At 44.8% G+C, this 27,607-nt stretch overlaps 1 protein-coding gene across 1 annotated transcript in view; it reads left to right on the top strand.

Moving 5' to 3' along the window:
• Positions 1 to 27,607, top strand: part of EPHA4 (EPH receptor A4) — a 93,110-nt gene that overhangs the window by 7,437 nt on the left and 58,066 nt on the right. The window lies entirely within an intron of this gene.

The raw sequence follows: 27,607 nt of genomic DNA, 5'->3' as shown, positions 1-27,607 counted from the left end.
AAAAGGATGCCAGGCTGGGCCCGGAGCTGGTGAGAGGGTTCCACCCCAATTGTTTTTCAATGGGCTGGCTACGGCAGGACAAATACAAGGGGAGGTCAGAGGTTGTCCGTTTCCTCATCCATCTTCCCCTGTGATCCTTGGGTCAGAGTTAGGATTGATTAAGACTTTAGATGTTTGACAAAAGCTTGCTGGGCAGAAGAGGCTCAGGGCAGCAGAGCGGGGCCTGCACTTGTTGCAGAGCCACAGGACACCTCGGTGCTCCCAGACCCTCATCCCCCACACGGCCCCTGAGAGCTGCATGGGCTTCAAGTTCACTCAGCCCTCTGGTTTTAAACAAGAGATGTTTCCTTGAGCTGCGCTTAGTTAATATCTGGCCTGTGTAGGGAGAAGCCTAATGGGAAGATGCTTTCCATCTAAAGCGCCTCCCGTAGCAGATGTTAATAACTCTCTGACCTTGACCAGGATGTATGGAAAAAATGGTGTGTGTTGTATGGAGGTGTTTGAAAATGATTGCACAAAGCCTGTCCTTCAGTCAAACAACTGCTGTTTTTTTTCTGCTGACTTTGATAAATCGCCTCGCTGAACTTCCAAGGGTTCGTATGGAATATGAATATATGGAATATGTATATAGAATATATACGTGCACACGTATAGACGCATAAAAGCCCAGAGCAGGGACAGAAAAGGGCCGAGTGTTCAATTCCTATTTATTTCGCTTCAGAGGTGCCGTGGGAGTACTTCCGCAGCACTGTCTTGTCACTGGAAATACAAGATAAGCGCTGATAGTTTCTGACGGCTGAATGTGTGCTGTGAACTCCAACTTGTTGTGGATCTTCAGTTTTATAGTTCTTCCCAGAACTTCTTGTGCTAATGGCTGTCCCTTAGCAGAGCACAAATGTGGAATACTGTTGATGGAACTTGAAGCTATCCCAGCTGGTGACGCATCTCGCGGCTGAGGTGCTTTAGGGCAATGTTGAGACATAACTTTAAGATTTGCTTGTATGCGTCATTGTTATGCAAATTGTTTTGTTACACAATTAATATATTGTGGTTTGCGTTTAGTTCTGATTTCCTTATGATAAAACACATCCCTTAAACTCAGATTGAAGGAAGGGGGAAACAAGCGGGAAGGGAGAGAAGGCAGATTAAAGAAGCCATAGACTGTGGCCATCTGCGATCGTTTTGATGCTGTGAAATTACAAATCTCAATTTTAGACCTGCCATTTATTATAAATATGTGAGACAGTTGAGATTTTTTTACTGTGATATTGTAAAGGTTATGAGAGCCAACAGCTTTGTCTTCATCTACACTTGCTTTTTTGAGTTGTGAATCGGCCAATTGGCAGAAAATCCAGTGTCATTTAAATATGGCTAGCTCCCGTTTTCCTATCACTGCTGTTTTTAGAATTTTCCTTCTAACTTTGATAAAAGCATCCCTAAGAAGTAATAATTTGAACGATAAGATTCTTTTTATCTCAGAGGCTTTGAAGAGTGACTGTGATCATTGAGAGCAGCAGTTTGGTTTATATCAGAAGATTACAGTTTAATTATATGTATTTTTTTTCTGTGATAAGATTTTTGGATGGCGGGTTCTGTCAGGGTGGGGAAGTGAAATAATTTGTGTGTGCTTTCCCATTTTAGTCAGTTGGTTTTTTTTTTTTTTTGTCAGAACAACACTGATGTTTAACGGAGCCCGAGGAGGGGCATGGCAGCAGTACCGAAACACAGTCTGTCTGAGCCAAACTTAGCTGCTGCTTCTCTCTGTTCAGAAGCAGATTTGGTTATACTGTGTTCTGGTGGAGCTCAACAGACCTTCCAAAGATTGCTCCCAGGATTTTTTTATTTTTTATTTTTTGTACCAACTGGGGTATCTTAAGATCCTCCATTTACATGTTGTGCAGACTTTGTAATGCTTTCTTTCTCAGGAAGTCAAGCCACAACTGTTATCAAGCAACTGTGCCTTTATGTATTCCTTGGGGAAGGGCTCATACCACTTCTTTCCAAAGTGCTGCCAGAATTTCAACTGCTACATGGCAGAGCAGAACCTGTTCCTTATTCTGTGTGCTTTGGTGACGAGGCAGCTCAATAGGGTATGGCCTCTCAATTGAAGAGAGATGAGCTGTTGTAGTGTAAATTCCGTGGCAGTTCTAGACAGTCTTTTGTGAGGTGTATACACCCTGGTCGTCGTTGTTTTTTGTTTTTTTTTTTTAATAAAGTAAGGTAAACAAAAACTTTCCAGACGACCTGTCTTGTGCGTGATAACTCCAGGATTTAGATCTTGGCTGTGGAGGGGTTATTATCTGTCTAATAACATGCTCCGCTGAGCTTGGTCTTTATTGCACTTGTGAGAAGTGATTAAAGAAATGCTCAGCAGTGCACTTCAGTCTTCGGAGGCTGCATCAGAAAGCCCCCCAAACTTGTGAGATGAGGATCTTATCTGGTTTCATTGCATTATGCCACATCCTTTTGATATGTTGTGGGGAGCAGGTGAGGTCACCCACTTTTGTGAATCAGAGACAATTAGCACTCCCATGACTAAATGGACATTCATTTTATGAATATTCAGAGCTTGTTTCACCTCCCTGGGAAGCAAACATGCTGGTTCCCTTCTCTTTCCTCTCCTAGAGATTGAGGAAGCTCTCCTTGTGAATGGGGATTGGCAGCTGTCGGATGACTTGTCTTTTGCATGCAAGCAAACGTCTCATTTACATCTCTTGTATACACCCTCATGCAAAGTAGCACACCCATTTCACAAAGGAGATAAGAGCTTCCTTTGGAAATGCCAGCCAAAATCTCCTGCTGTTTATGCAGAGTTCAAAGATTTGGATTTTATGCAAATGATTCTGTTTTGATTTAAATTCTTTGTTTAAGACAGAGTGTAATATTTGCACTGTGTGCTCCTTGTGTCCTGGGTCTCCCTTTGGCTGTCTGGCTGTCACTTTCCCAGTCTCCACAGCCCTCTCACTTGCATTCAGCTGATGCAGGAAAGCTCCAAGCTCCAGAGCCCAGCGTTCCTTGCAGAAGCGGCTGCCGGAGGTGCTGGCAGGCCGGTGTCCTGCCTGCTGGGGCTGCGTGCTCCGGGCTGTGATCCTCTCGGGGTATTCACCAGTGACCTCAGAGCCCTGCTCTAGCTCCAGCCTCAACTGGGGTCACGGGCGAAGTCAGGCAGTGGGATCCCTTCTGACCCGTAAGTGTGTGCACACACGTGCCCCCTAAAGCCTCACACTTTGCAGTGTTAGCAGAGCATCGTGCTGAGATGTGCCACAGTCCCAGTGCAGTGCCCTTGGCACGGCCAGCTTGGCTGCTGAGTGCTGCAGCCCGGAGCAGAGGGGCCGGGGCGGCTGGTAGCACTTGGGTAAACATGCACAAATGAAACTACGGTCTGGATTTGCTGAAAGAAAACTATCTGTGAGAAAAATTCTGCTTTCCTAAGCCTTGTGATTACACAAGGGCCCGTATTTTGTTTTATTTTTGGTTTTAGTGGCTTTCTGTTCTTTTTAACTTTTCTTTATTTCAACTTTACTTAAAATTGCCTTTGGCTTGAAATAAAGCTGAGGCTCATTAAGTGCTCCCAAAACACGGGCTTGTTCAGAACAGATTTGTTGAAAGGTTTATTGATATAAGCTAGAACACATGCTGCATGAATGTACCGTATTTCTTTAAAGTACCGTTTTTCATTTTGTGTCTTTATAAATCAGTGGTATGAAATTGGGACCCTGATTGTGTTGGGGCTACATCCTATAACAAACAAAGGGGAAAAATAAGATTGTGGGGGGTTTTCATTTATTTCCTTTTTTTTTTTTTCTTCCTTCTTTCTTTTTCTGGATGCCCAATTAGTGTTTAACTTGAAGGTAATTTCACAGGGGTAGTAAAGTGCGCAGTGTGAAACCTTGTGGCATAATTAAACGGAGGAAAGGCTCTTTAAAACAACAAAGGAACGTGCAAAAACTTTGGTTTTGCCCTAATAGTCACCCAGAAAGAGAGACCATGCTGTTTAAAGTACAATATGGATGGGCCATTAAGGTTTTAAAAAAAGCCATACTGTGCAGTTGCTGTTTGCTTTAGTTCCACGAGTTGTGGGTACCTAGAGAAAAGCCAGCTCCCAGGTCTGCATGTTTGTGCTTTTGTTTTTGGGGGTGGGTTCCAATCTCAGTGGGTTTGTGGAGCTGCAGTCGGTGCTGCAGGGCTGTTGTAGCAGCAGAAGGGTGCTGAGGATGTGCTGCAGGAGCTGTGCTGTGGGCAAGCTGGCACTGCTGGGCAGGGCGATGGCAGGAAGGCTGCGTCCCAGAGGCACGCAGGGTGTCTGTGGCAAATTGAGCCAGAGGAAAGCTTGTCTGGCTCTGCCTGGTGTCCTAGCCACAAGACAGCTTTTTTTTTTTTTTTTTTTCCTCTCTCCTCTCTTCCTTCCCCCTTACTCATCAAAAGGAATTGGTCGCCTTCTAATCAGCTATCAGTCCTGCATGCTGGAACTCCTTATGATGCCATTTAAATAAGGCGATCGATAACTATCGTTTCTCCTTGTGCATGTGGATACTTTGTACAGCCACAGTTCAAAGCTGCAGTACAGTGTCTTAATTACTCAGATAATCCTGTTTGCTTGTATTTTTAAACTATGAAGCGCTGAGTAATTATTCAATTCTTAATAGAAGGCAAATGGCAATGTAAACAATAATTAGGATGTTAGACTAATGCGCTTCAAAGCAAATTGGATTTTTTTTCATACCGTTCAGCATGAAGTCCCATAAAGCTAACAATTTAGTGGCGAGGAAACAAGATCCATTTTGTTCATATTTTATGGCATTATCTCTTCATGCCTGGTTCCTGTGAGCAGCAGTTGACCTGCCGTGACATGGCCCTGTGTTGGGGTGCTCCCATGGTTCCAGCAGGTCCACGGCCCCTGCAGGCCAGGGCTTGGTGTCATAGCCTTCCTCTGCCTACTGTCCAGCTCCACTTTGACCTTCTCAGGCTTTGAAGGTGAGACTGAATGCTGTGGTAGAGCTGCAAGGTTGCATCTCCCACTTGAAGAGCTCTCCTGGTCTTCACAGCTCATCTCCAGTTGTACAGTAAGCATAACGCAAGCTGTGAGCGCTCAATTGATTTCTTTGCTGTCTGTAAATCTTATGGATATAGCATGTATGGGAACTTCCCCAGACCTTAATGAAATCCTGTCATCGTATCTATTCCTTGAGTTGCATGCAGCCTGTGGTCGAAGCTATGGGTTGGCAGAGGTATGCGTCATGCCGTGTGGCTCTCCTGTGCACTGCAGGCAGCCAAGCCATGGCCAGGGCTTTGTCTGGCTGCACCACCTCAGCACTGAATGGACTGAGCAGCCAGCTCTATTTTCCCTATTATCAGCATTAAGAAAGGCCAAAATGTTCTCCAGCATTGATGCTGAATTACAGGAATTGAATTACAGAAACTTAATTTTCAGTAGACTTCATTTTTATTCTGAGAAGTGGTAGGGGAGGGTAAGCAGTGGAGCACTTGAAGAGGTTTTGGTGGTGTTTTCTGATAGTAGTGCAAGCTATCTCTGTATTAAAGTGTGCACTTAAAGGGTGTGGATTTCTTTATTTTAAGTCCCAGAGGCCTCTTGCCAGGCCACATTGTAATGGCATTAATTAACGAGTCTGCGTTTCCATACATAAAACATCTCTGTCTGGGGAGCGGAGGAGCACTGTCAGCCAGGGCTTCTGTGAACTTGGAGCTTGAATTCATTTGTTTTCAGGCTTAAATGTTTCTGTAGTTGAAAAAGAGGTGGTGGCTTTGAAAACAGTTCCCCTTTGAAGTCCCGGGGCTGGCAGTGCCTGGGGCAGCTGGCAGGCATGGTACCATGTGAGAAGCACAGATCAATACCTTCCCTGCCCTGCTCCCCGGTGTGCAGTGCTGCCCCAACCGGTTTTGGGAACTATTGCTTGTGGGGCACATCCAGCTGGCATGGCGTGGTCCTGGGCCTAGTCTCTTTCAAGGAAGGCCCTTGGAAAATGGGTTCTGGGAACTGATGGCTTTGGAAAGAGTTTGCTTTTTTTTCTTCTTCCTCTTCTTACAACTCCTGTAATTATGAAGAGGATTAGAGGGAAGGCGAGGAGATCAGTAGGAAGGCACAAGTTGCCTGAACTTCTCTTCAGTTGTTGGAGTACTGCATGTTGTTGAACTGCTCCAATCCATATAGAAGATTTCTTTGGGCTTTTTTAAGAGACAAGTAAACAGAAATTAAGAAGCATGTGTGTGGGCAGTCCCTACTGCTTCACAGAGATGCTCGGGGGCAGTAGCTGCTGGATAATTATAGCAGGAGGTGCTTAGATACAGCCGTGTTTGCTGACAAGCTGAAGAAGATGGTTCTGGCTTCCCCCAGCCCGCTGTGCGCACCTTCAGTCCTGTGTTGGTACCTGCCAGGAGCTGTGGGCTCCCGCCCTGCCCTTCACTTTCTGCTCAGCAAGCCCCTGTGCTCTGATGAAGCACCCATGAGGTCTGTGCCCTGAGTGCCCCTGTGCCAGCAGACACAGCCTTTTTCAGGAGTGGCAGTGGCAATCGAAGACTCCGGCATCCAATGATGTTCAGGTAGTGCAAGGACTTCAGCTGTCACCTGAGCCATTCTGAAGTGGAGGCAGTTCCTTGGGAGGCTTCCTGTGGTCTTGTGCACCTGAGCTGCTGGGAGATTAGCTCAGCTCTGTTGCTGTTTCTTTTTAGTGGCTTTGGTATTTGCATTTTGCACACCTGCCAACATCCTCCTAATCTCTGAAGTACTGAAACACAGCTATTAGGTTGACACATTTTGTCCACTCGTAATTAGTTCTTGGATTTCCTCATTTATTTTTGTGGTGATCAGAAGTGTCCAGGGTAGAGCTAATAAGAAGCTGAAATCAAGACCAGGTCCCTTTACACGCTCCACCTGCTCATTAATCAAGGACTCTGCAGTTAATGAGTACTTTCCAGGTAATATTTAATCTCAGAGTAGCAATAGTTACACTTAATGCAAAAGAACTTTTTTTTCACAGTTTGTTACTGAAGTTGTTCCCATGGCACACTAGCAGCCTTGTCGTGTGCTGATCCCAGATACTTGCTGCTGTCATGCTGACCTATGTTTAGAAGATTCCTGAAGAGCCATGACAACAGTGTTGGTTTCAGTGCTTTAGGCTGCACGCAACTTTGTGCTGGGTGGGTATGTGTATGCACAGATGTGGCTGATGAAGTACGTTGTTCAGTAATGCTTTGAGCTTTGAAGGCCCGTCTAGGTAAGGGGAGAGTTGAGAGGAGTCAACAAAGATGTGAAGGCTGTGTGTATCATTGAAGTGCATCATTAATCACCTGTGAGAATATTTCCGTTCTTTTGGCTGAATCTACCCATGCGCAGATCTTAATCCATTTAATTGATTCACCTTAAAAATTCTCAGTGCCTCTTTTGAAGACAAGCGCTTGGTACTCAGTTTTAATGTACCCAAAATTAATGTATCCAGTGACCTTGAATTCCACACACCTAATAGCTTGGGAAAGAGAGCTCAAAGGGTTTGGAGCACTGTGAAAGCGCCCATTTGGAGCTTTAAGGTAGGTGAAGCACTTTGATTTGTGAGGGAAAGAAGAACAAAATCCTGCGTGCAGAGCTGGGGCAGCAGCAGGCAGACAGTTGAGCAGAGCCACAACATTGCCAAGGAGAGCTGCCGGCCCCGGGGCAGGAGGCAGTGCCTGCCGGGAACAGCGAGCTGCGAGGGCCCTGGTGCAGGCTGAATGGAGCGGGTGCAGCTAAGGGCTGTTCCAGCACTGTGACCACAGCGGCGTGCCCTTGTCCTAGCAGGAGTGGTGCCATCCCAGGAGCAGCGTGGCCTTACTGAGTATCCCGTCTCCTTCCTGCAAGGCTGCACTGAACGGTGACTGGAAAGGGCCGGTCTTTTGGGTTCAGGATGAGCTGTAATTGGTGTAGAGAAGTGTGAGAAAGAAGGTCTCCTCTCCGTCTTTCGTCCCGTTTTGAGTCTGGTTTGTTCTTCCATGTGAACGAAGGTTCTCTGTAGCTGGAACTTGCACTGAGCTTTTAGCAGCTGCCTGCTCACTGTGGGCATGGTTGCGAGAAGGAGCTCGGAGCTTTGCCCACCATGTTGCTTTACTTCTTCAAAGGTCACTATTAAGTCCTTTCTTGTGGTTGTGCATTTAGCTAGCCTTCTGCAGGGATCATGGTAATGTGACCTCTCCATACACCTGTATTAAAGTTTGAGTTAAAAATGCACTGTGGCAGAGCAAAGGACAGGCATTTTTCTGTGGGATTGTTGAGCTCTTTGCGAATGCCAAATGGCTTCAGTTAACTCTTGTGCAAACATTGCCTTTTATTTGACTTTGTAGTTTGCCCTTTGAAATACAAACATATTTGTGTCAATCAGCAAGTCTCCCTTCCGGACTTCTGGTTGACCCTGCACAAAGAAATGTGACTATGCAATTATTAAAGGTGAGGCATTCGTTTTAACAAATGCTGAGTAATTGCCGTTCAGTTGTCTCTGTGCCTCTGTATAAATGATGGCAAACTGCCCTTCAGCCAGCTGAGTAACAAGGAAGATAGGTGTTTGGAAGGAATAGCTCTTCAGAAATTTGCAATGTGTTGTAGGTATTGTCTCACAGCAACTTGTGGGTAGGGCACAGAAGAAACTTACCTGCTTCAGCTTAGATTGCAAGAGCCTTATTTGGGCTTTTAAATGCAATTAGATCAGATATTATAGCTCTGCCTCTCGGACAGAGTTATTGGGGAGTGTCAGAGTACAATGAAGAGCAGCATTTGCCCATTATAAAACAATCTGGAGTATGTGTATGTGATACTTGGCAATTTACCTAGTGCTCCCTACGATCAAAAAGACCAAAGACTTGTTCTCCCGCACCATAGCATTGGCAATAATTGGAACAAGGCTTTTAATGTTTCCCAGCAGTTTTTCCACAACATGTAAGCATGGAGCTGGCTGGTGCCCCTGCCCTGATGGATTCTGACTGGGAAGTAGTTGTCAGCTGCAGCATGGGGGGCACGGATGAGTTGTGTGAAAGAAACATTCAGAAAATCAGACCTCACAACTGTGTTTGGAGAATGTCCCCTGTCCTCTTCAGTTGTGTGGGTTTTTTTTTTTTTGTGTGTTTGTTTGTTTGTTTTGTTTTTTGGAAGCTCTTTGAAGAAACAAAAGCCTGATATAAAATTAAATTTGAAATGTACGCATTACTGACAATGTGTGGAGTTACTATGAGGATGGTGCAGCACTGCTCTGACCTGTCTTTTCTTTCTGTATTAGCTCATAATTCCTGCATCCTTCATCCAGCATGCGTATACTTTCTTGAAGGAAATTGTTTAATGCCCTGAATTCAGCAGACATGAATCTTGCAAGTACACCTTTGATAATAGATAAGTACATGTGATAAGGGGAGAAGAATTTTCTTTAAGGGAGTGCTTTTCCTTTTTGCTCCTCAGAAAGTTTTTTCAGAAGATAGTGGGTTCTGATTTTCCTGCTCATATCAGCTGGCATGATTTTGGCTTTATTCCAGAAGGAAATACTTGAAATACTAGGCGGTGTCTTTTTAACTAGACCAGACCTTGATTCCTGGATACACAGGCCAAAAGGGCATGAGGGCTGTTTTAGTACTTACTGCTCTGCTGTCCTCAAGGAGTTTGAATTTTGGACTTGCTTAGAGTTGAAGAGACCTTGAAATGCCTCACTTCTTAAAGCAGAGGTGTGTGCAAGTTTGTTGTATAGATGGAGCTGGTAATGGGCAGGAAATAGTGGGCTTAAGTAGCAAAAAGAGCAGATTAAGTGAGATCTGAGGGGGAAAAAAAAAGTCATAGTCACAGAGATCTGTAGTGCCAGATTGCCTTGGGACATGGAATGATCAGTGCACTGGGGGGGTCTCAGAACAAGCTAGTGGAACTTCTGGTAGCATGGTTTGGGTATAGGCTATCCTTCTGTAGCACAGGGGAACAGACTAACCAGAGTGTGCACCTGTCTTTTGCACTAAATGCTCCTGCACAGTTGCTATGGGATTCCTCCATCTGCATCTTTATGTAGCTGTGACGTAGCTTTTTGAGGTCTGACCTAGAAATAGAGACCTGATCTCAATCTCTCACAGTTCCTTTTCCTCAAGAGAAGCAGTTTCAATCTGAGCAGGACTTGGCTCCGGAGCTCTGTCCCTGCATTTCAGTGTCCCAGCTCACTGGGCGGGTGGCTTCCACTGACCAGAGCCAGAGTGGGCAGCTTGGAGGTGCTGATGCCTCTGCCACCTTGTTCAGATGCAGTGCTGTGTGCCTTGCTCTGTTAGTCTGTGCTATGTTTGGACTTAATTTTGCATTCCCTCCCACGCAGCTCAGGTATTTGGCAAATTTCTCAGCTTGTTGAAAGATGGCCTCCTGCATGCAGATAGCAACCTTTTCTGTGCACCCGGGTTGGTCTTAATGTGCAGCATGTGCTCGCTTACAAGCTGAGCGAACAGGTACCTGCTAAGGAGGCATTGGCTGCTCACATTGGCATTTTCACGTCCATGTGTTGGGATGTGGAGAAGGGACATTAAGATTGTTTACGAGGTCAGAGCTATAGCGAGCCTTGCACCTCCTTTGAGTTACGATATCATTACCTGAGCTGTGGGAACCAAGAAATAAAACCTCTTACTGTGAAATATGAGGAGTGCTTATGACTTTGAAGTATAGTGAGGAAGAAAAATGTACACTATGTCCTAGTGCTTTCTTTTTTTCTGTTTCTGTGGGGTTGATTTTGTTTACTGGTTACACACATAGAATAGATATGGCATTTGTTGAGGGTGTTTTTGCTAGAGAAATACCCTTCCTACTAGTCCATTTCCTTTTGGATCATGCCAGGAAAAATATTCCTTTCTAAAATGAATAAATTATTCAAACTTACTTAAATAAACATGGCATTATTTCTCTACCTAGTACCTGTATTTATGCAAGTCCAGTTCCTTTTTTTTTTTATTATACTACATTCTGCTTCTCATCCTTGGACAATATTTCTGCCCTGTTGTAAGGGGCGTTACTGTGTTTGACCAGATGAGTGTTTGCATTAAATTGTTGTTTGAATGGAACATAGATCACTGAAGCAATATTGATTAAGTTGATCATTCACAAATAAGCTCTAGCTGCTCTTGTCTATTCTTGTCCTGAAAGCCAATAGCAGTTTTTCAACAACTGAAAGCAGTTCGTATCTGCACGCCCTATAGTTAGGGATCTAACAAAACCTATTTTGGCAGTTGTAATGTCATCCTTTATAGGTATACTTATCTCAGAAGTCAGTTTTGTGAAATTAGATAACACTACTGCAAGGTTAGGTATCTGCAGATGTGGAGAGAGTTTAAAAGTCATCGATAACAAAAACGTAGGTATTAAAAACTGGAATGAACATGGGCTATCGGGACAGAAAGATGCATTGCAGGCAGGAGGAGATGTAGCAAAGACTGTCCCAGGAGAAACTGGGAGAAAACTGCCATGGCAGAAAGCAGTAAACTAGCATTTGTCAAAGTTAACAGTTCAGTTAAGAGTTCAGTTTCTTCAGAAAATGGATTTTGTGGTCTTGTTGGCTACTGTTATGTCAATAACTTGCATCAAAACTTCCTCAAGTCAGAACATCTGTTGCGGCCAATGGAAAGACTCCACTTGACTTTAATGTGCTTTGGACCAGTCCCAAAATGCAAATAGTTTTTCTCTCATCCTTTGAAGTCTTTAAAATTTCATGGGCTCCCTTATGTTATTGGTAATTTGCACCAGAGGTATTTTGCATGCAAATGAAATTTTGGCGGTAGCAACAACTGCATTTGTGAATATGCATGGAAGCACGCACACACGGATATCGGTAAAGCAAGTTCTACTTCTCAGCATATGAAGCTAGGAGTTTCTTTGTCATAGTGGGCTGCTTATAGTGACAAGAACTGTAATGTAATGTATTGACAAATACATATAAAAGCCTGCATAAAACTGCCAAAATACTTTTTGATAAGCCTGTATAGAGCCAGTGGACCTTTTTTGTAACTTGTGCATGTTAATGCATGTTTTCTATGTGAAAGTGGCACTTGTTGCTAACTTGCTACAGTCATACATCTAAACACTGTAATTGAACTTGAATTCACTATGGATTTATTTATTTACCAGATCAAAGAGTAACTTCAGTCTGCAGTGCTGATTTTGTTTGGTAGCATGAACTCAGGAGCTCAGTGCTGAGCCACAGGCGCTATTCTTTGCAATTAAGTGAGTTCTAGCAAGGTTCTAGGTTTTCATAAATCAGAAGTGACAGATCGTAGTGATTTTAATATGAACATTTTTAGGTGTATTAGCTCATAAAGACTCGTCTAGAGGTGGAACAGACTTTCTTCGTTCGTTCTTTTGCAGTACTCCTCAGCCCCTTATGCCTCAGTGCTTGGCCTGTGTTGCTGCTGGGCTGTGCTCATGGGGACTGCTGGCCTGGGGCAGCAGGAGGGGAGAGGGGAAAGTAATCTGCTTTTCTAATTTCCTGAAGACATGGGTAGGATCATCCTCTGAAGAGAAATGTCAGCTACACAGAGTGATGCAGGAAGCCATTGCGTGTCAGGGGAACTCCATGTACAACTTGAAATGCCTTTCAGACCCGAGGCTGTTCTGTGGAGCTGTTGCTGGGAGCCTGGTTGTGACGAGGAGGAGGCAGCAGGAAAACAGCTGGGGTCAGCAGCAGTGATCTGAAGTGATGGGAGCCCATGTCGGGGCTGTAGGGTGGGGTGAGCACCAGGAGAGAGCAGCTGGGAGCTCCCAGCTGCTTGTGGTTGGGTCTGCTTGTGTCTGGGAGAAAGGGATGTGTGAGCAGTGGAAAACTGAAAGGAGATTGTTGTAAACCAACGTGACTGCTCAACCCTGAAAGAACATAAAGTCACCAAAATAATTTCCTGTTGTCAGCAGGCGGCCTTTAAAGGAAAGAGATATCTTTCTGGTTCTCTGCATTTATTTTGCAGTGATCTAAGAAAATTTCGTGTTGAGAAGGGAATGCAAGGTGTGGTGAATACATTGGGGGGCAAAGTTGCCAGACATATGTGTAGCTGCTGACTGCTGGGAACCTCATGCAGCACAGACACTAGCTACATAAATGGCAGACTGAGGTACTTGAACTGTTATGGGTAGGCTGATTTGGTCCAAAAATCCTGAAAGGGAAGGAAGAGGAGGGTGTGGGGCCGTGGGCCAGGTGCTGGTGGAGGCAGGTGTGGCAGGACTGCAGGCCCTGTGTCAGCCTCCAGGCCGTCCTGTGCCTGCAGCTCCACCACGCTGCAGGGCAGCACCTGCAGCTCCTGGGCTGCTGCCATTGCCCTCAGCAGGATTTCTGCTCTGATGAGGCAGCACCGGTGAGTACAGATCAGGAGGAGCCTGAGGCCGGCTCCTTTAATCCCTGAAGCCTGGGGCTCCTTGAGCAGCCCCTGATTGCAGCGAGGCTGTTCTTCCTCCTCAGCCTGGCTCTGCTTCGCCAGCTCGAGGCACAGCCCCGGGGAGGGTGTGGAGGAGAGACTGCAGCCTCCACCCTGCCCGCTGCCGGCTGCTCCCTTCAGACCCAGCTCTGGAGGCTTTCTGATTCATGTTCTGCGCCATTCGCCCGAACATCCTGCCTGCCTTCTCTGAAGGCGAGTGGTGTCCCAGATTCCTGTGCAGCGCAGCTATAATATCACGAGTTCCAGGACTACCTCTGATAGGGGCTGCGTGAGCGATGAGCAATAGCTGCTTTTTTTTTTGTGGCACAGCTTTGGCAACAGGCACTGAAAGAGCAGCAGCTAGCTGATTTTTGAACTCTCATCATCCAGAGTTAAAAGCTGATCTCAAACAGTCAGTGGCGTCTAGCAGGTAAACAGGATGGCTAAATCTCAGCACATCAGCTTGCCTTGTGGTTCTGGGGCGCTGCTCAAACCATACTGTGATAACTGAGGGTGCTTGAAACTCATCCTGCGAACACCCTGCTGTGTTCCTGACTCTCAGGGAGTTACCAGAGGGCCAGTGGTGCAGTGCCAGCCAGGGCCTTTCCAAAAAACCCAAAACCATAAGTGTGGGATACTGCCCTGTTAGTACATGCAGTGTTACTTTAAGGCTGTCTCTTGTGAGGGCCAAAGTTGTCTTTGTAAGGAAATGATACCGAGATGACTTTAAACATGCACGACATGCTTACCGATAACTTTGAACACTGAAAAAGCCTTCCTTGTTATTGGGGAGGCTGACAGTGCTTCATTGTAGTCAGACTTGCAACATGTTTGAAATTTCAAGTCCAGAAGTAGAATTATTTTTCAAGCCTGAGTTACATACAGCGACTTGTAAGCAGTGTCACTTGGCAAATGCAGGAAGAGGGTGAGAGCAGGGGACGGCTGTCCTCCCTAGTAATGAGGCTGGATTCAATGCAGAAACAGGGAGTTTACACAGTGTTCTGTCTCTTTTGGGCTTGTTTTCTCATTGTTTTTTTTTTTTTTTAAATTATTTTTTTAATTTTATTTTTAAACCCATTGGAGAATAGTTAGGCTATCATCCCAGGATTTTTTTTTTCCCCACTGCCTGGAAGGATGTGTGTTGATGCTTAAATGAGAGTGAGAGTGCCCGCTTAACTGTGTTCAGACAGATTTTGGTAATGCAGCACCTCCTGCACAGACTTTGCAGCATGGTCCCTGCAGCTGGCCCCCAACATGCACAGAGACTTGAGTCCAGCCATCCTGAGCACAGTGCATTGCTCAGATCTCATTTCATGTTTGTCTTCTCTGCACACAGCCCTTGGGTCTGATTCTCCCGTCTTCCAGCTTTTACATCAGCGAAACACCATTAATTATGAGAATTTCAATTTGCTACTTAAATTTATGTTGGTGCTGATGTGAGAAGACTCGGCCTGTATGTTATTAAGTTGGTTTTATGAGAGTAGTGATCAGGCTGCTGAGTCATTATATCCATTTTACATTTCGAATTTTAATTGCTTTATGGAGCTTGTTAATTTTTGTTTAGTTTGCTGGTGGCTTATAAATGATTATCTTCTCTATCAAAAAACGCCGTCAGTTCTTTCATCACTGCTTCTGTATGGTTTGACGCTTCCTACAAATATTCAGGCAGGACTTTATTCTAGATAATATTACACTGCAGCTTTGAAAATACTGGGCAGCTTTGTTTTGCCTTGTTTTCCTATCCCTGTTACCAGGAACAGATATCACTCAAACAACATGAGTAACAACTGGAACTTCTCAAGAATCAACTAATGTGGGAGATAAAACCGCCCAGGTGATGCATTCATAAGCGGAAGCATGTAAAGCCACATGAGAAGTCATTATGTCCACATTTTTAAGTCATTTGGAGGGGATGTATCACTGTTTATTTGAAATACTCTTAGTGAAAAGCTGCTGGGAATACACAGCCCGTGTGTGGTATGCAGGTGACTCTGCGTGGGGGTTTCCATAGGCAACTGTTCCATGACCTTGCCCTACATGAGGAGCTTGAGACTTTCATTTCTGGATTACTCACTGCCCCTCTGTATTGCACGTTCACCTCAGCTTTCTAAAAATGCAGTGGCAAATCACATTGCACTAATGGAAAGTGCTGTGGCCTAGAAAACAGATTTTAGTGCTGACAGAATGGGCTGACGAAGCCTGGGCTTGGAAGGTATGCTATTTTTGACTGAAAAGTGGTGCGTTCTAAGGTTTGCTGAATGCAGTAATGTGATTTCGTGTTCTTCTTTGTTAGTCATCGCTAGCTGCTGGTGATGCTAATGGATGCTCTTAATGTTCAACTTTTAATCAGCTAAGTATATGTCTGCTTTTCTTTCTCAGAATTTGAGAGGATTGTTATCAGTTTCGTATATTTTCTGAAAAGTCAAAAGGAGCTTAGAGAAGGTGAACAGAGATCTGCTAAATCCATTTTAGAAGCCTGTGAGTGCAAATGAGTGATTATGTGAAAAGAATTTGGTCTTTTCACCAGCTGAAGAGATGTCTGCAGTAACCATTGGCTTGTATTCTTTCTCCAACCTTGCTGTGACCATTTAACGAGGTCTGATTCAGACTAATTCCCACAATCTGTAGGTTTTATTCCCTGCTGAGACTGGAATATTTGGATGTCAACTCAGACATATATTTTTCTTTTTAATTAGCACATCTGATTTTTTTTTTTTTTTTTTTTTCCTCCAAGGCCACAACCTCTGTCCCAATCCAGGCAGGTGAAATTTCACAAGCGCTTTATCATTGCTCATACCTCAAGCATCCGGACACACCTTTCTAATTGTCATTTATATCCGCCTGTCATTGCCTCTGGCATTTGCTGAGTTCACGTTTCCATGTGATTTACTGCAAAACATTTTGTTTAACAAATCACCAGCGCACATTGACAGGGAAGTCCCCCTCAAGAAGCTGAAATAATGATTGCTTTCATATTTGCTATCCTGAAATTGATTCTAAAAAATCAATCTGTCAGAATCCACACTTTGGGTTTTGCATATATGGAGAACTCTTGAAATGGGAAAACTCCGACCTTGAATCTGTGAGTGCTTTGAATTGCAAATGCTTGTTGTCATTTTGCTGTGCATGTAGCAGGGTGGACAAGCTCAGAGGTAGCACAGTTAATCCCCAATTGCAGGATTTTGAGTGCAGTTGGTTTCTGAGTCAGCGTCAACTCTGCAAATGTTCAGGTAACTATGAAAGTATTTGGATGCTGAGACTGCTCCTTAGCAGTTCTGGGAGTGCTTTTAGTAGAACAGCCACCCCTTCTGTCCTATGTACTCAGCATCTCTGGTTGCTGTCTGAGTATCCTGTATGTTGCAGAGACAGGAACTGTCCTGGGCATCTTCTGCCCATGGCATCTCACTGTGCATGCCATGGTGGGCCAGAGTGGGGTCAGGACTGGGTTTGGAGTGAGTCAGAGCCTGGGCCAGCAGGCTGCTGCCTCATCTCCATGATTCGGGAGGATAGGGATGACACGGGCAGATCTTTAAGACCAAGGATGAGCCCAGTGTAAATGTTCCCACATGCTAGTGACCTTGCTTGGTGCTTTGGGGCAATCTGGGGTAGGGGACTTCTAATTTAGACCTGGAATTTTCTCTCCTTCTGTTACATGTTCAAACTTCATACCCTTCTGATGTCCTGAAATGACTGTGCAGGGGAGCAGGCGTGTTTGTGTATTTCTGAGTAATGTCACTAAGTGTTCACAATGTCAAAACCCACTTACTGTTGACAGAGGTGATTCATATGAGTCTTTTGAAAGATTGCTTATGTACCATGATGAGTTGGGCACAATTTAAAAAAATAGCTCTATTTAAGTGGCGCATTTGCAAAATATAAGCAAATGCATAAAAATAAAATATGGTGAAATATCCATCTCCCCCCTCCCCATGTTAGCGGCTGATCTCATGCATCCAGAGCTCAGCCTGGCATAGTGCAAATTTACTGGCCCATTAGTGGTTGCTGTTTGAGTGCACCTTCACAAAGGAAAAATACATCTTGAGAATAAACTTGACATGTCAGACACACCACAACCAGCGCATTGCAGCCCTGCTTGTCCTTCACTGTGCTGCTCTACTGTCCCAAATTTTCTTTATGCACAAAATACTTATTTTGGTTGTTAGAAAATTCTTAGCTGTGTGTTTGCATCTGTATTTCTTAACAACTGAAAGCGAGGAAAAGTTCACCAAGTGATTGCAAGTAAAGAACGCAGAAAATAAATATGCTGGTCTGAGCACTAATATTCAAAAGAACAGGGTTCTCCTATGTTTTCCTGGTAGGCTAATATGGATTTTAGTGATCTAGTGATGCTGTGTTTGAAAATTGAACAGCGAAAACAGTGGTCCTGTCTGGGGCATCCAACAAATTGATGGTGAGAAGGCTTTGGTGGTGGGAGGCAAAGAGCAGATAGTGCTGTGGTGGGGCATGCACCGGGGAGAAGCCTCCGATGGCCAGCGATGGCTGCTGGGCTCTTCATGGGGTTCATCCATCTGTAGTTGTGTGGTGCTTTTTAATGTGTGAAACTTGACAGTCACAGAAACACTGGGAAGGCAGTGGAGTTTCTCAGGATGGGTTTCTCTAATTTGAGATGAACTAACAGATAGTAACAAAGGGAGAGGAGAGGGGGAACATGTCTGCTTGGCTTGGAAGCAAAGGTTACTCTGTGCAACTGTGACTTATGGGAAAGTGAAATGTGTGTGCAGAAAAAACAGGACGGCCTTGTGCACTCAGGTGTCAGCGTCATGTAGGTGTGATGTTACCTAATTGACAGTGCCTCAGTCTCCTGGGCTATCCAAGATGCAATTGGGATACTACTGATAGCATTCTGTTAATTGTTGAGGCAGAATAAAGTCTTGATACGATGTACTGAGACTAGATAAGTTGTGCTCATGAGAGCCATGAACTGATAGAGCTTATCAGACCAGAGAGAGCGTGGCTGATGGGAAGGATGTGAGTCACACACCAGCACGGAGAGCTGGAGCCTTGGCCAGACTCAGGGCCAGGTTTCTTTCCCAGTGTGAATTTTTGTGGCCTGGATTGAAGTCAGTGGTGCTTTTGGCCATTTCTAAATAGCTGCTGCTTACCGCAATGAATTTCTTTGTTTATTATCTTGTGCTCATTTACGTATCGTGTAGATATTTGAATTAATAGCTCAATCGTGTCAGCCACGAGGGATTCTGAGCCAAAAATGTGATGTTATTGGTAAGCTTATTTGCCAGTAGTTCTGTAGGAGACGGATGCCTTTTCAGATTACAAGCAAAACTGCTTGTTTTGCCACTTTCCCCTAATTATCAGCCACGTGACATCACGCAGCAATGGGACAGGAGGCCTTTCTCCATCCCCATGATGTGGGTACAGGCCCTGCAGGCTGGCATTGCCTGTCCCCATGTTGTGTCTCGGGGCCTGGCCACCACTCAGGCTGGGGCTGGCTCTAGTGCTCCATGGGAGCTCCTGCATGACATGGGGCCCTCCACAGGGGAGAGAGGCCTCTCGTTCCTTCAGCAGCACTGGCTGTTACTTCAGCTCCTCGGGAGCCATAGCTGCAGTGCTGGGGACACTGGGCTCACTGGGGCCCAGCTCTTGGCCCTGCGAGCACTGCCCACCACTGCCATTGCGCTGTAGTGGAAGTCTCCCTGCTGTGCCCTGCAGTGCAAACTGTACCTCCGCGGCTCTCCTGGGGCTGTGGCTGTGCCTGGGCCGGCACCTCCTTCACGTCATTGCGATAGATGACCCCCAGCCGGGGGTCCTGCTGCTATTCGTGCCCTGACGCTGCACCCCAGTGCTGCTGGTGATGTCTTTCTCCACAGGTGCTTCCCTCTCTTGCTTTTATTTGTTGGTGATAAAAGACTGTCACAGATAAATAGACATGTTCTCACTTGACTTGATAATTTTCATGGCATTGCTGAAGGTGATTTATAATTTATACATGGAAAGGATTTGCTGATCTCATTAATAACTTTCCAAACATCCAGATAAACGTGCTATCTCTCTAAATCAAGTGAACTTGAAACAGCAAAGGTATTCACCTGCAAGGGCTTCTGGCACTCCGTTCTTTCCCAGACAAGAGGAGTTTGACAAAAGAATTTGGGAACTGCCAAAATCAGTTTCCCCTTGCAGCCACCAGATCACCCCAAGGTGGGGGATTCCACCTATTCTTGCTAAATTATTAGAATCTCCTTTCTAAATTATTCCTCCCTTCTGAAAGGCTCGTTGACAGGAGCATACTCCCAGCTCCTTTGATTTTCAAACAGGGACAGTTTCACAGCTCTGCGCAATACAGCCTGTGCTGGCATTTCTCTGCCTTGCTCCCAACAATCCTGCCAGAGAGCAGGTAAACAGCTTCTGTGGGCTCCCTTTGCACTGTGAGAGGAGGGCAGAGGCAGCCCACCAGATTTCCTGCTGAGCATGCCAGGCTGCTGCCATGGGTTTGTTTCATCAGAAGTAATCGCCTCTCTCACATGGATGCCTTGTTATCTGGAGATCTCAGGGTGCTCTGTACACACTCATTGCTTAATTAAACCTCACAACAGCTTTTCAGTGTTTCTATTGTGAATTGTATTGCCGCTTTATAAATGGATAAACTGAGGCGGTGATATTGGGTTTATACTTGGGGTGTCTGTGAAGTTCTACGGGTCAATGAAGTGGTTCCAGAGGAACAGCCCTGCTTTCCCCTCAATGCTGCTTTCTTACCATTAGCTCCTGTGGGAAGAGGCTGTGTGCATCCGTGATCCCCGGGAGATGACCTGAAATTTACTTAGAAGGTGAGGACAGATCTGCTGGAAAGCAAAAGAATGATGTTTTCTCTTCAAACCATGATAAACGTCACTGTGGATGCAAGAGGAAGGTTAGGGAGCTGTCCTCAGTATCTAACAGAGCCAGGAACTGGAGTAAAAAGACCTACAGAAACCCTGTAGCCCTTGTAGCCATGAGATCACACCTCGCTGAGAGGGACCAGGCCTTAAATGAGAGCAAATGTAGAAGGTCAACTCCAAGATGCCTCTCTGTATGTTGTATATTGTTTTCTGAATTGGATATGGGTTTGAAACAAATCTGTAACCTCATCTTCAGAATTGGGTAAAAAGAGATATCCAGAGAAATGGTGGGAGGTCTGAGTCATTATTCTCTGCTTTCAAAAAATCTTTGGTGGAGAATGCCAAGTTCAAATAAGGTGGACTTGCACTGCACCCATTTCGGGCACTTCTGAAAAGGTGTGATTGCATAGAATGGAGAAATGTACAGCTTGGGAAATTTAAGGAGAAAAGCACAAACAATTGAGCTGCTGTTTTCCTGTCTTGTTGAAATTAAGCTTCATGATAATCTTTGCATCAGTAATGAACTAAAAGTGGTCATGCACTCCAAACAGCAAAGGGCAAGAAGAGAGAAGCAACTCATCAATGTATGACCCTCTCTAAAATGTCACGGGTAATCAAGTGTGAAGTACTTAATGGATCATGATTTGCACTGCACTATTTTGATTGATGTACTACTTAGTAGAGGATTGATAGTTTTTTACAGTGCTGTTGATGGGAGCCTCTCAGCAGTACCTCCTCTATTTCCTCTAGCGCTGGGGAGAGCCGAAGCAGCATCTGTTTGAAGCCATTGTGTTCCAGTGTCTTTGTGAAACGGTCAAAAATAGTGCAGAGTTGTTATCTTGCTTAGACCCTGATCTCATCAGAACTGTCTATATTTAGGCATCTTCCAAAACCTTTATGTCAAGCAATTCTCTGGGAAGACAAAAATAGCTTTTTTTTTTTTTTTCTTTTTTTTTAAAGACGTTGTATGGCCATTTAGAGAGGATGTGATGATTAAACCATATTAAGGCATCTTGCTGTAGCTCCAGAGCTATCAGCTTTCCGGTTAGCTGGAAGGCCTTGGCTCCTGCAGTTGTGACAGGAGTTCAAACAGTAGCAGAAAACATTACAGCTCTGCTGCAGTGAGTGGCATTCCACTTGCACAAAGGAAACAGCATTAAAGGATTTATGTGCAGAATGAATCCACAGATTCTTGTCAATAGGAAATTCCTTGGAGGGGATTAATGTAATAATTACTTAAGGCAAATTGCAATGTCTCATTAGCATATATTATTAAATAATAGAAAATAACTTGTTATTTATCTTTAATGCCTTAATCAGTACTTCTTTTTAGTACAAGCCTTCAGTTGATGGCAGTTAGGAGCAAGCATGTGTGTTAAATGGTGATGTTGGGGCTATGTGATAGTAGTTTTAGGCCTTTCAGTGTCAAGCTGTACAGCACTCTGTCTCAGGCTTTATCTAATTTAGGAAGTTTAATTGCCTTTTTACAGAGTTGTCAAGATTTAGGAGATGAGAGATAATCCCCCGCTGGCCGGACAGCGCTTTGAGATGCGGATCTCTGTTCCCATCAGCGCTTTTACACAGCTGGGGAAGGAGCTTGTAAGCAGGATTAAGGCTTGTTAATGTGGAGATTCAGGGCAATTAACCAGCTTTCACTGTATATTTTAGCACTTCACTCATATTTTTTCTGTAAAATCTAGTTGCTTAAACAAACAAACAAAACCATCATGCCATCATTTTTCTTTCTCATTAAAAAAAAAAAAACACAAAAAAAACTCTTAAATTGACTTAAAATCTGTTAGTTTAGTGATTCTCCTCTTGCTGCTTCTATTCAAGAGAAACTGTCAACTTGTTTTTCTAATTGAGTAATTATTTGAAACTGATTAGTTGACTCATCTCCTAGATCTCCCAGCTTGCGGAAAGGTGATTAAACTTTCAAAACTAGATGAAGTCTGTGTCAGAGCGCAGTGACAGCATGAGCAGCTGGAACCGGAGAGCATCTGACACTGAGCTCAGTACCATGCTAAAGGTGCTCTCAGCACTTGCACAGGCGTGCTGGCAATGCTAGGGTTGTCTGCACTGCACAAAGGAAAGCAGCCCAATTTCTACTTTTGAGAAAGTCAGTATCTTGATTTAAATTCTTATTAATTCATAAATTAACGAAAATTTGAATTTTTTACTAAAATCGTTGAGGTGCTGGTTCCCCGGTTCAGCAGGACACCCTTGTGCATTAAATCTCCTGGGCGTGCAGGAGCTGTGTGTGCCTGTCATTCTCTGCTGGGCCGGACACGCGGCTGCGGGCAGGGCAGGGCAGGGTGTCCTGCAGCCCTGGCAGAGCAAGCAGCCCTTCCCATTTCCGCTGCTAGAACACTGGCCGCTGCGCCTGTCAGCGCCGGTCCTAGCGAACTTCTTCCTGCAGAGAGCAGAGCAGCCTGGGATTTTTGTTGCTCGTGGAAAGTGCTGACTTCTCACTAAGAAAGGGTTTTTTTTGTTACCCAATCCCTTCATCTTTAGCTTTCAATTTTTTTTTTGTTTTGATTTCAGACGAAACAAAACAAAAGGGCAGCAAATAATGGGCTGCTTTTCCTTTTACAGTGTCTTGATAGAGACTTCCAGCTGAGCCTCATAACGTGAGGCTGGACAGTAGGCTGGGGAAAAAGTGGTGCCACTGCTCAGTGCCCAAGGGAGGGCTGAGGTCCTGAACGCCTTCTTTGCCTTAGTTTTTGCTGGTTGGGTTGGCTGCTTGGCCTTCCAGGCCTGGAATTGTCACAGGGGCACCTGTGTAAGTTAACAGACATACGTGGGTACTGATGGGATGTGTCTGAGAGCACGAGGGCTTTGCCTGATGACAGGGAGCAGCCATGCACTGACACCTTTGATGTGCTGTGGCAATTGGCAGCTTCTGTTGGCACTCTGCACCTCGGCCCTTTCTTCTGAGGATGCAGGAGACCTTGGATAGTACTGGTGGTCCAATTCCATGGCAGAGATCTCCCTGGTTACCTGCTCCTCACATCTTTCAGCTTCTGCCAGGTGTAAGCAGGTGAGCTTCCTGTCCTCCAGGTGCAAAAACTGAACTATCCATCCACCAGTCACTGGCACCATCCTTTGTCCTCACTTTGCGATGGGTTCAATCTAGGCTGAGCCAGCACAAGGAGGGAAACTGCTCCAAAGTCCCAGAATTATCTTTAGCAAGACCCTTTGTGCTTCTGCTTGTCATTCGTACAATAGAAAAAGGGGCTTGGTGTGTGGAAATACTGCTGTGCTCATTTTTTGGAGAGGGGTTAGAGATGTGGAACTCAACGTGTAGAAATTATACAGTCGTTCTTAAAAGGAGGTAAAACAGGCAGTAAAGATGTTGCAGCACGAACATCAAAGGAATGTGACCTTACTTGGAAACATTATTTGGTAGGTTGCATCTAATTCTACAACCTGTCTTGTAAGAAAGACTGAAGAGAAGACACTTTTTTTTTTTTTTTTTTTTTTTTTCCCCCTTCTGGCTTCTAAGGATCTTTATTTATCACCCTCAGGGGCATTACAGTGAGTAATTAGATTGGACCAGGAGAACGACTTAATTTTACAAGAAACTCATTAATTCATCCTATTTAAAATCTTCTCATTTCACCCAAAACCAATTATGCTTGTAGTGGCAATGATCTGGAAAGGCATTGTCTCGTAGGCATTAGGGGGGCTGTTGGGGCTCCCCTGGCATTCATGTCGGGGAGACAAGGGTGACTCCCTTTCTTTGACTTTTAGGTCAAAAGAACTAGTCGCTGGGACAGCTTGACAATTAGAAAACCCTGATGAGCATTTGGAACTCAAACAGCTGTACAATAACAGAGGAGTTCATGGTGCGGGGCAGAAAGCTCATCAAAAGAGACTATCCAAACAATTGAGTTCTATAATTAACACACAAAAATCTGCTCAGAAATGGTAATAACAGTAAAAGAGAGCTGAGAAGATGCTGCCTACTTATGTGGCAGATGTGGTTTTGTTACAATCTGAGGGAGAAAATCCATCCTTTTAAAGAGTAGGAGGAACATTAGAGGGGGAAAATAAAAGTAACTTCTTATTCCTAAGGGTGCAATTAAAGCATGAGCTTAAAATATTTTCACACAGACAGGAGCCGTAGAAAAAATAACTGCTGACGACAAAACATATAATGTGCTATCAAAGTATTTGATACACAAATTTCTTTTCGGTCTGAAACTTATAAGAAAAACACTGATGTATTTTTTCTGAAATTGTTTTGTCCTTCACTTAACCAGGAATATTATTCTTGGTTTTCTCCTCAAAGTTGGCTCCAATGCCTTTCCACCCGCAGACTGTCGGCAGCATTACCCATGTGCCCACCACAGCAATTGTCCCTGGCAGAGCACTGGATCCAGTGGACATGGGAGCACAGTGAGCATTCCTCCTCCACTGCTGACCCCGTTGTGGCTCCGTCCAGGGGGAACTCATCCCATGCAGAGCACCTCGACGGTGGCGCATTCAGCACTGCGATTTGTAAGGGATGGCTCTGCAGCCCGGGCTGCATGTGCTCCATTCTCTTGAACAGCTTAAAATGCTCAAGAGGACTTTTCTCATTTTTATCCAGAAATCAGAGGAAGAAAGAATCAAAGCTTATTTTAAAATAGTTAAAATATATATATATATATATATATTTTTTAGTCGCAGTAAAATAGAAGTATGTGACTTGAACTCCATCCATTATGAAATTCTGAAATTGCTGGCTGAAATTTTCTAATGGAGAATTCAGCATTTGGCAAGAGCATGCAAGCAGACTTTCCAGCCCACACATGTTTTTTTTTCCTTTTTATGGCTTTTTTTTTTTTTTTAACTAGAAAATCAGGTTTTAATGAAAAAAAAAATGAAGTTTGAAAAACCGCCTGAGAAAATTTACATGGAGACTGGACTGAAATTCCATAATTCTGAGCGCTTTTTGCAGCTCTGACATGCATCAGTTTGGTCATTTTTGTTTTAAAAAAGAAACCCTGTGGTTTCTTTTTGGCTGGCACTGCTGGACAAATCCTGCCTGCCTTTAGGAGAAATAGAAATTGAATAGATTGTAACATGGCAACTCTAAGATATCAGCATGGGTATTTCAAGTTGGCATCCTTTTAGAATCAATGAGATTTCTTCTAAAAGAAAGTGTGAGCATTTTGGTACTGAAAATATTTTTCAGAATTTTCTTTGGATACAGTGCAGAGGGCTGTAACCTTGTTGTGGCTGTGGGTGAACTGAATGGGAGAAAAGATGTCTGTTTTTTTTTTCTTTTCTGTTGTTGTTTCTTTAAGCTAACAGAAAGAGCTAATTAAGGCTAGCTAAGGAACACAGTTTGTACAGCACACATGAACTCATCTTCTCACATTGGAATGTTTTGAAAACTGTGTAAGAGTGCTGCTCGTGGCCTGCCTTACCCTGCAAGCCCTTCCTAAGCAAGCAGTGGGATGTCCATGGAGCAGGTTCTGCATGTGCTGTGTGTTGGCATGCTGAGCCAGGGAGCTCCAAGGCAGCCCTTCTGCTCCCTGCCCTGGCTCTGCTGGTTATGGCTGCGGCCGCAGGGCTTCGTGTGGAGCTGCCCTAGCAGGGTTGGATTTAACCAAGAAGTGACAGTGCCACCGAGCTCTGGGAGTAAAGACTGTTGGCTTAGTGCAGCGTGTTCTCTAATGCAGTTTTGTGCCACGTGCTGAGATGTGGTGAATCTCAGAGCACAGGAAGCAAAGAGAGCCGATGGCTCGGTCTGTGCAGCTGGAGCAAAATGGCTGTGTGCGCTTCAGAGCAGTCACTGCACTGGGAGAGCCTTCTTCAGGTCTTGAAATATTAATGATTGTGGCTTAATATAGTAGAAAGCAAAATACAGTGCTTCAAACAAAGGGAAAAAATCCTTGACTTACAGTCTGTTGACCTTGCAGTACCCACTGCATCCATCTATTACCTGTAAGGAGAGCGAGCAGAGGAAGGATCCTCAAACCTGTTCCATTTTTCTACCTTTCCAGTAAAACACTGCAGTCAGTGCAGAGCTTGCAGCTGTGAACACCATCTCAGAGTGCTCTAATACTGGGGAAATGCAAAATGTAGCTCTTCATTTAATAATTTCTGTGAACAATCATGCTCATATTAAAATAATGTTAGAGTTCATGTGTTTTTCTTTGAAACCCTTAAATAGCAGATGGAAGCAGTTAGTGTGCTCTCCACTTGGACTCCTATTTCCCACTGTACTGGCTGTGCTGCTGGGCTGAGGCAGAAGAGCCGAACCAGGACTGAGATCTCAGCTCAGAACCAGCTGCTGTTCAGCCGGCTGCAGGAGGACTTGTAGCAGTAGCACAGCTCGTTCACCACCTATTGCAAAGAATGGAAAATTAATTTCCCTCTATTTTTTTTTTCTTTCTTTTTCTTTTCCCTTTTCCTGATCCACTCACTTCACAAGCAGGGGCCGTGGCTGTGCCCACTGACGGGCCGTGCCCAGGGGGTTGTGCCGAGCTGGGGGCACGCTGCTGGGCTGTGCGTGGGCTGGCCTGGCCCCACCACTCCTCCTGCCAGCACTGCGGTTTCTGATTCTCCTCGAAACCCCAAGGCCATTTGAAGCAGGGCCAGAAAGCACCTTGCGAGTTGAACCTTATCTAATTGCGCGATGTATGTAAACTCCGGAAGCATAAATCTTAGTCATTTGAGCAATGTGTTTTTATAAGATTCTCTGGTCCAGTGGCAGCCAAAGCGAGCAAAAGCGGGCAGGTCTCCCAGCGCTTCTGCAGATGGTGCACGGCACGTCGTAAAGTTAGGGCTCGTTAGGGAAATTCCAGAAATGGCTTTGGTTAATGAGGGAAGCAACTTGCTGGTTTATAAATGTGTTACTAAGCCCCTCCCCGTTCCCAATATGGACAGCTTCATTAAAGAAGGGGAGGAAAAGGAGAGCAGCTAATGGAAGGTGAGCAGGAGAAGGAGCCTGGCGTGGGCAGAGCCGGGTGGGAACTGTGCACAGCATTGGGCAGGGAGACGGGAACCGTGGCACTGGGGCAGTGATCAGTGGCAATGTGTGAGGGAGAGTTGGTGTTAGGGCGGCAATCAATGGCCAGACGTGAGCAAATGCCTGGAACTACCTTTCCTTTTTACGTGTTTGCGTGCTTACGTGTTTTCTCTGTTGTCCATAGTGTTGAAAGCAGGGTGGTGGTTGGCTTTTATCTCGAGCCAAGGGAGAAATTTCTGAGATGGCATACGCGTTAGCCACCGTTAAAATGTGTTATTAATGATACTAATGAGTTTTTTCCAAGTGATGTAAAAGTACCCATCCGTGTAAGCATTGCACTTACAAAGATGATGTCATGGAAAGCTTGCCAAGCCGCACATGGGACCTCATGCCAGTGGTGCAGTCACTG

Source organism: Meleagris gallopavo, chromosome 11 (genome assembly GCF_905368555.1).
Source record: "Meleagris gallopavo chromosome 11, MGAL_WU_HG_1.1, whole genome shotgun sequence".
In the NCBI taxonomy this organism is placed as follows: Eukaryota; Metazoa; Chordata; class Aves; order Galliformes; family Phasianidae; genus Meleagris; species Meleagris gallopavo.
The sequence above is the reverse complement of the archived record's forward strand: the minus strand, read 5'-3'. Positions and strand labels throughout refer to the sequence as shown.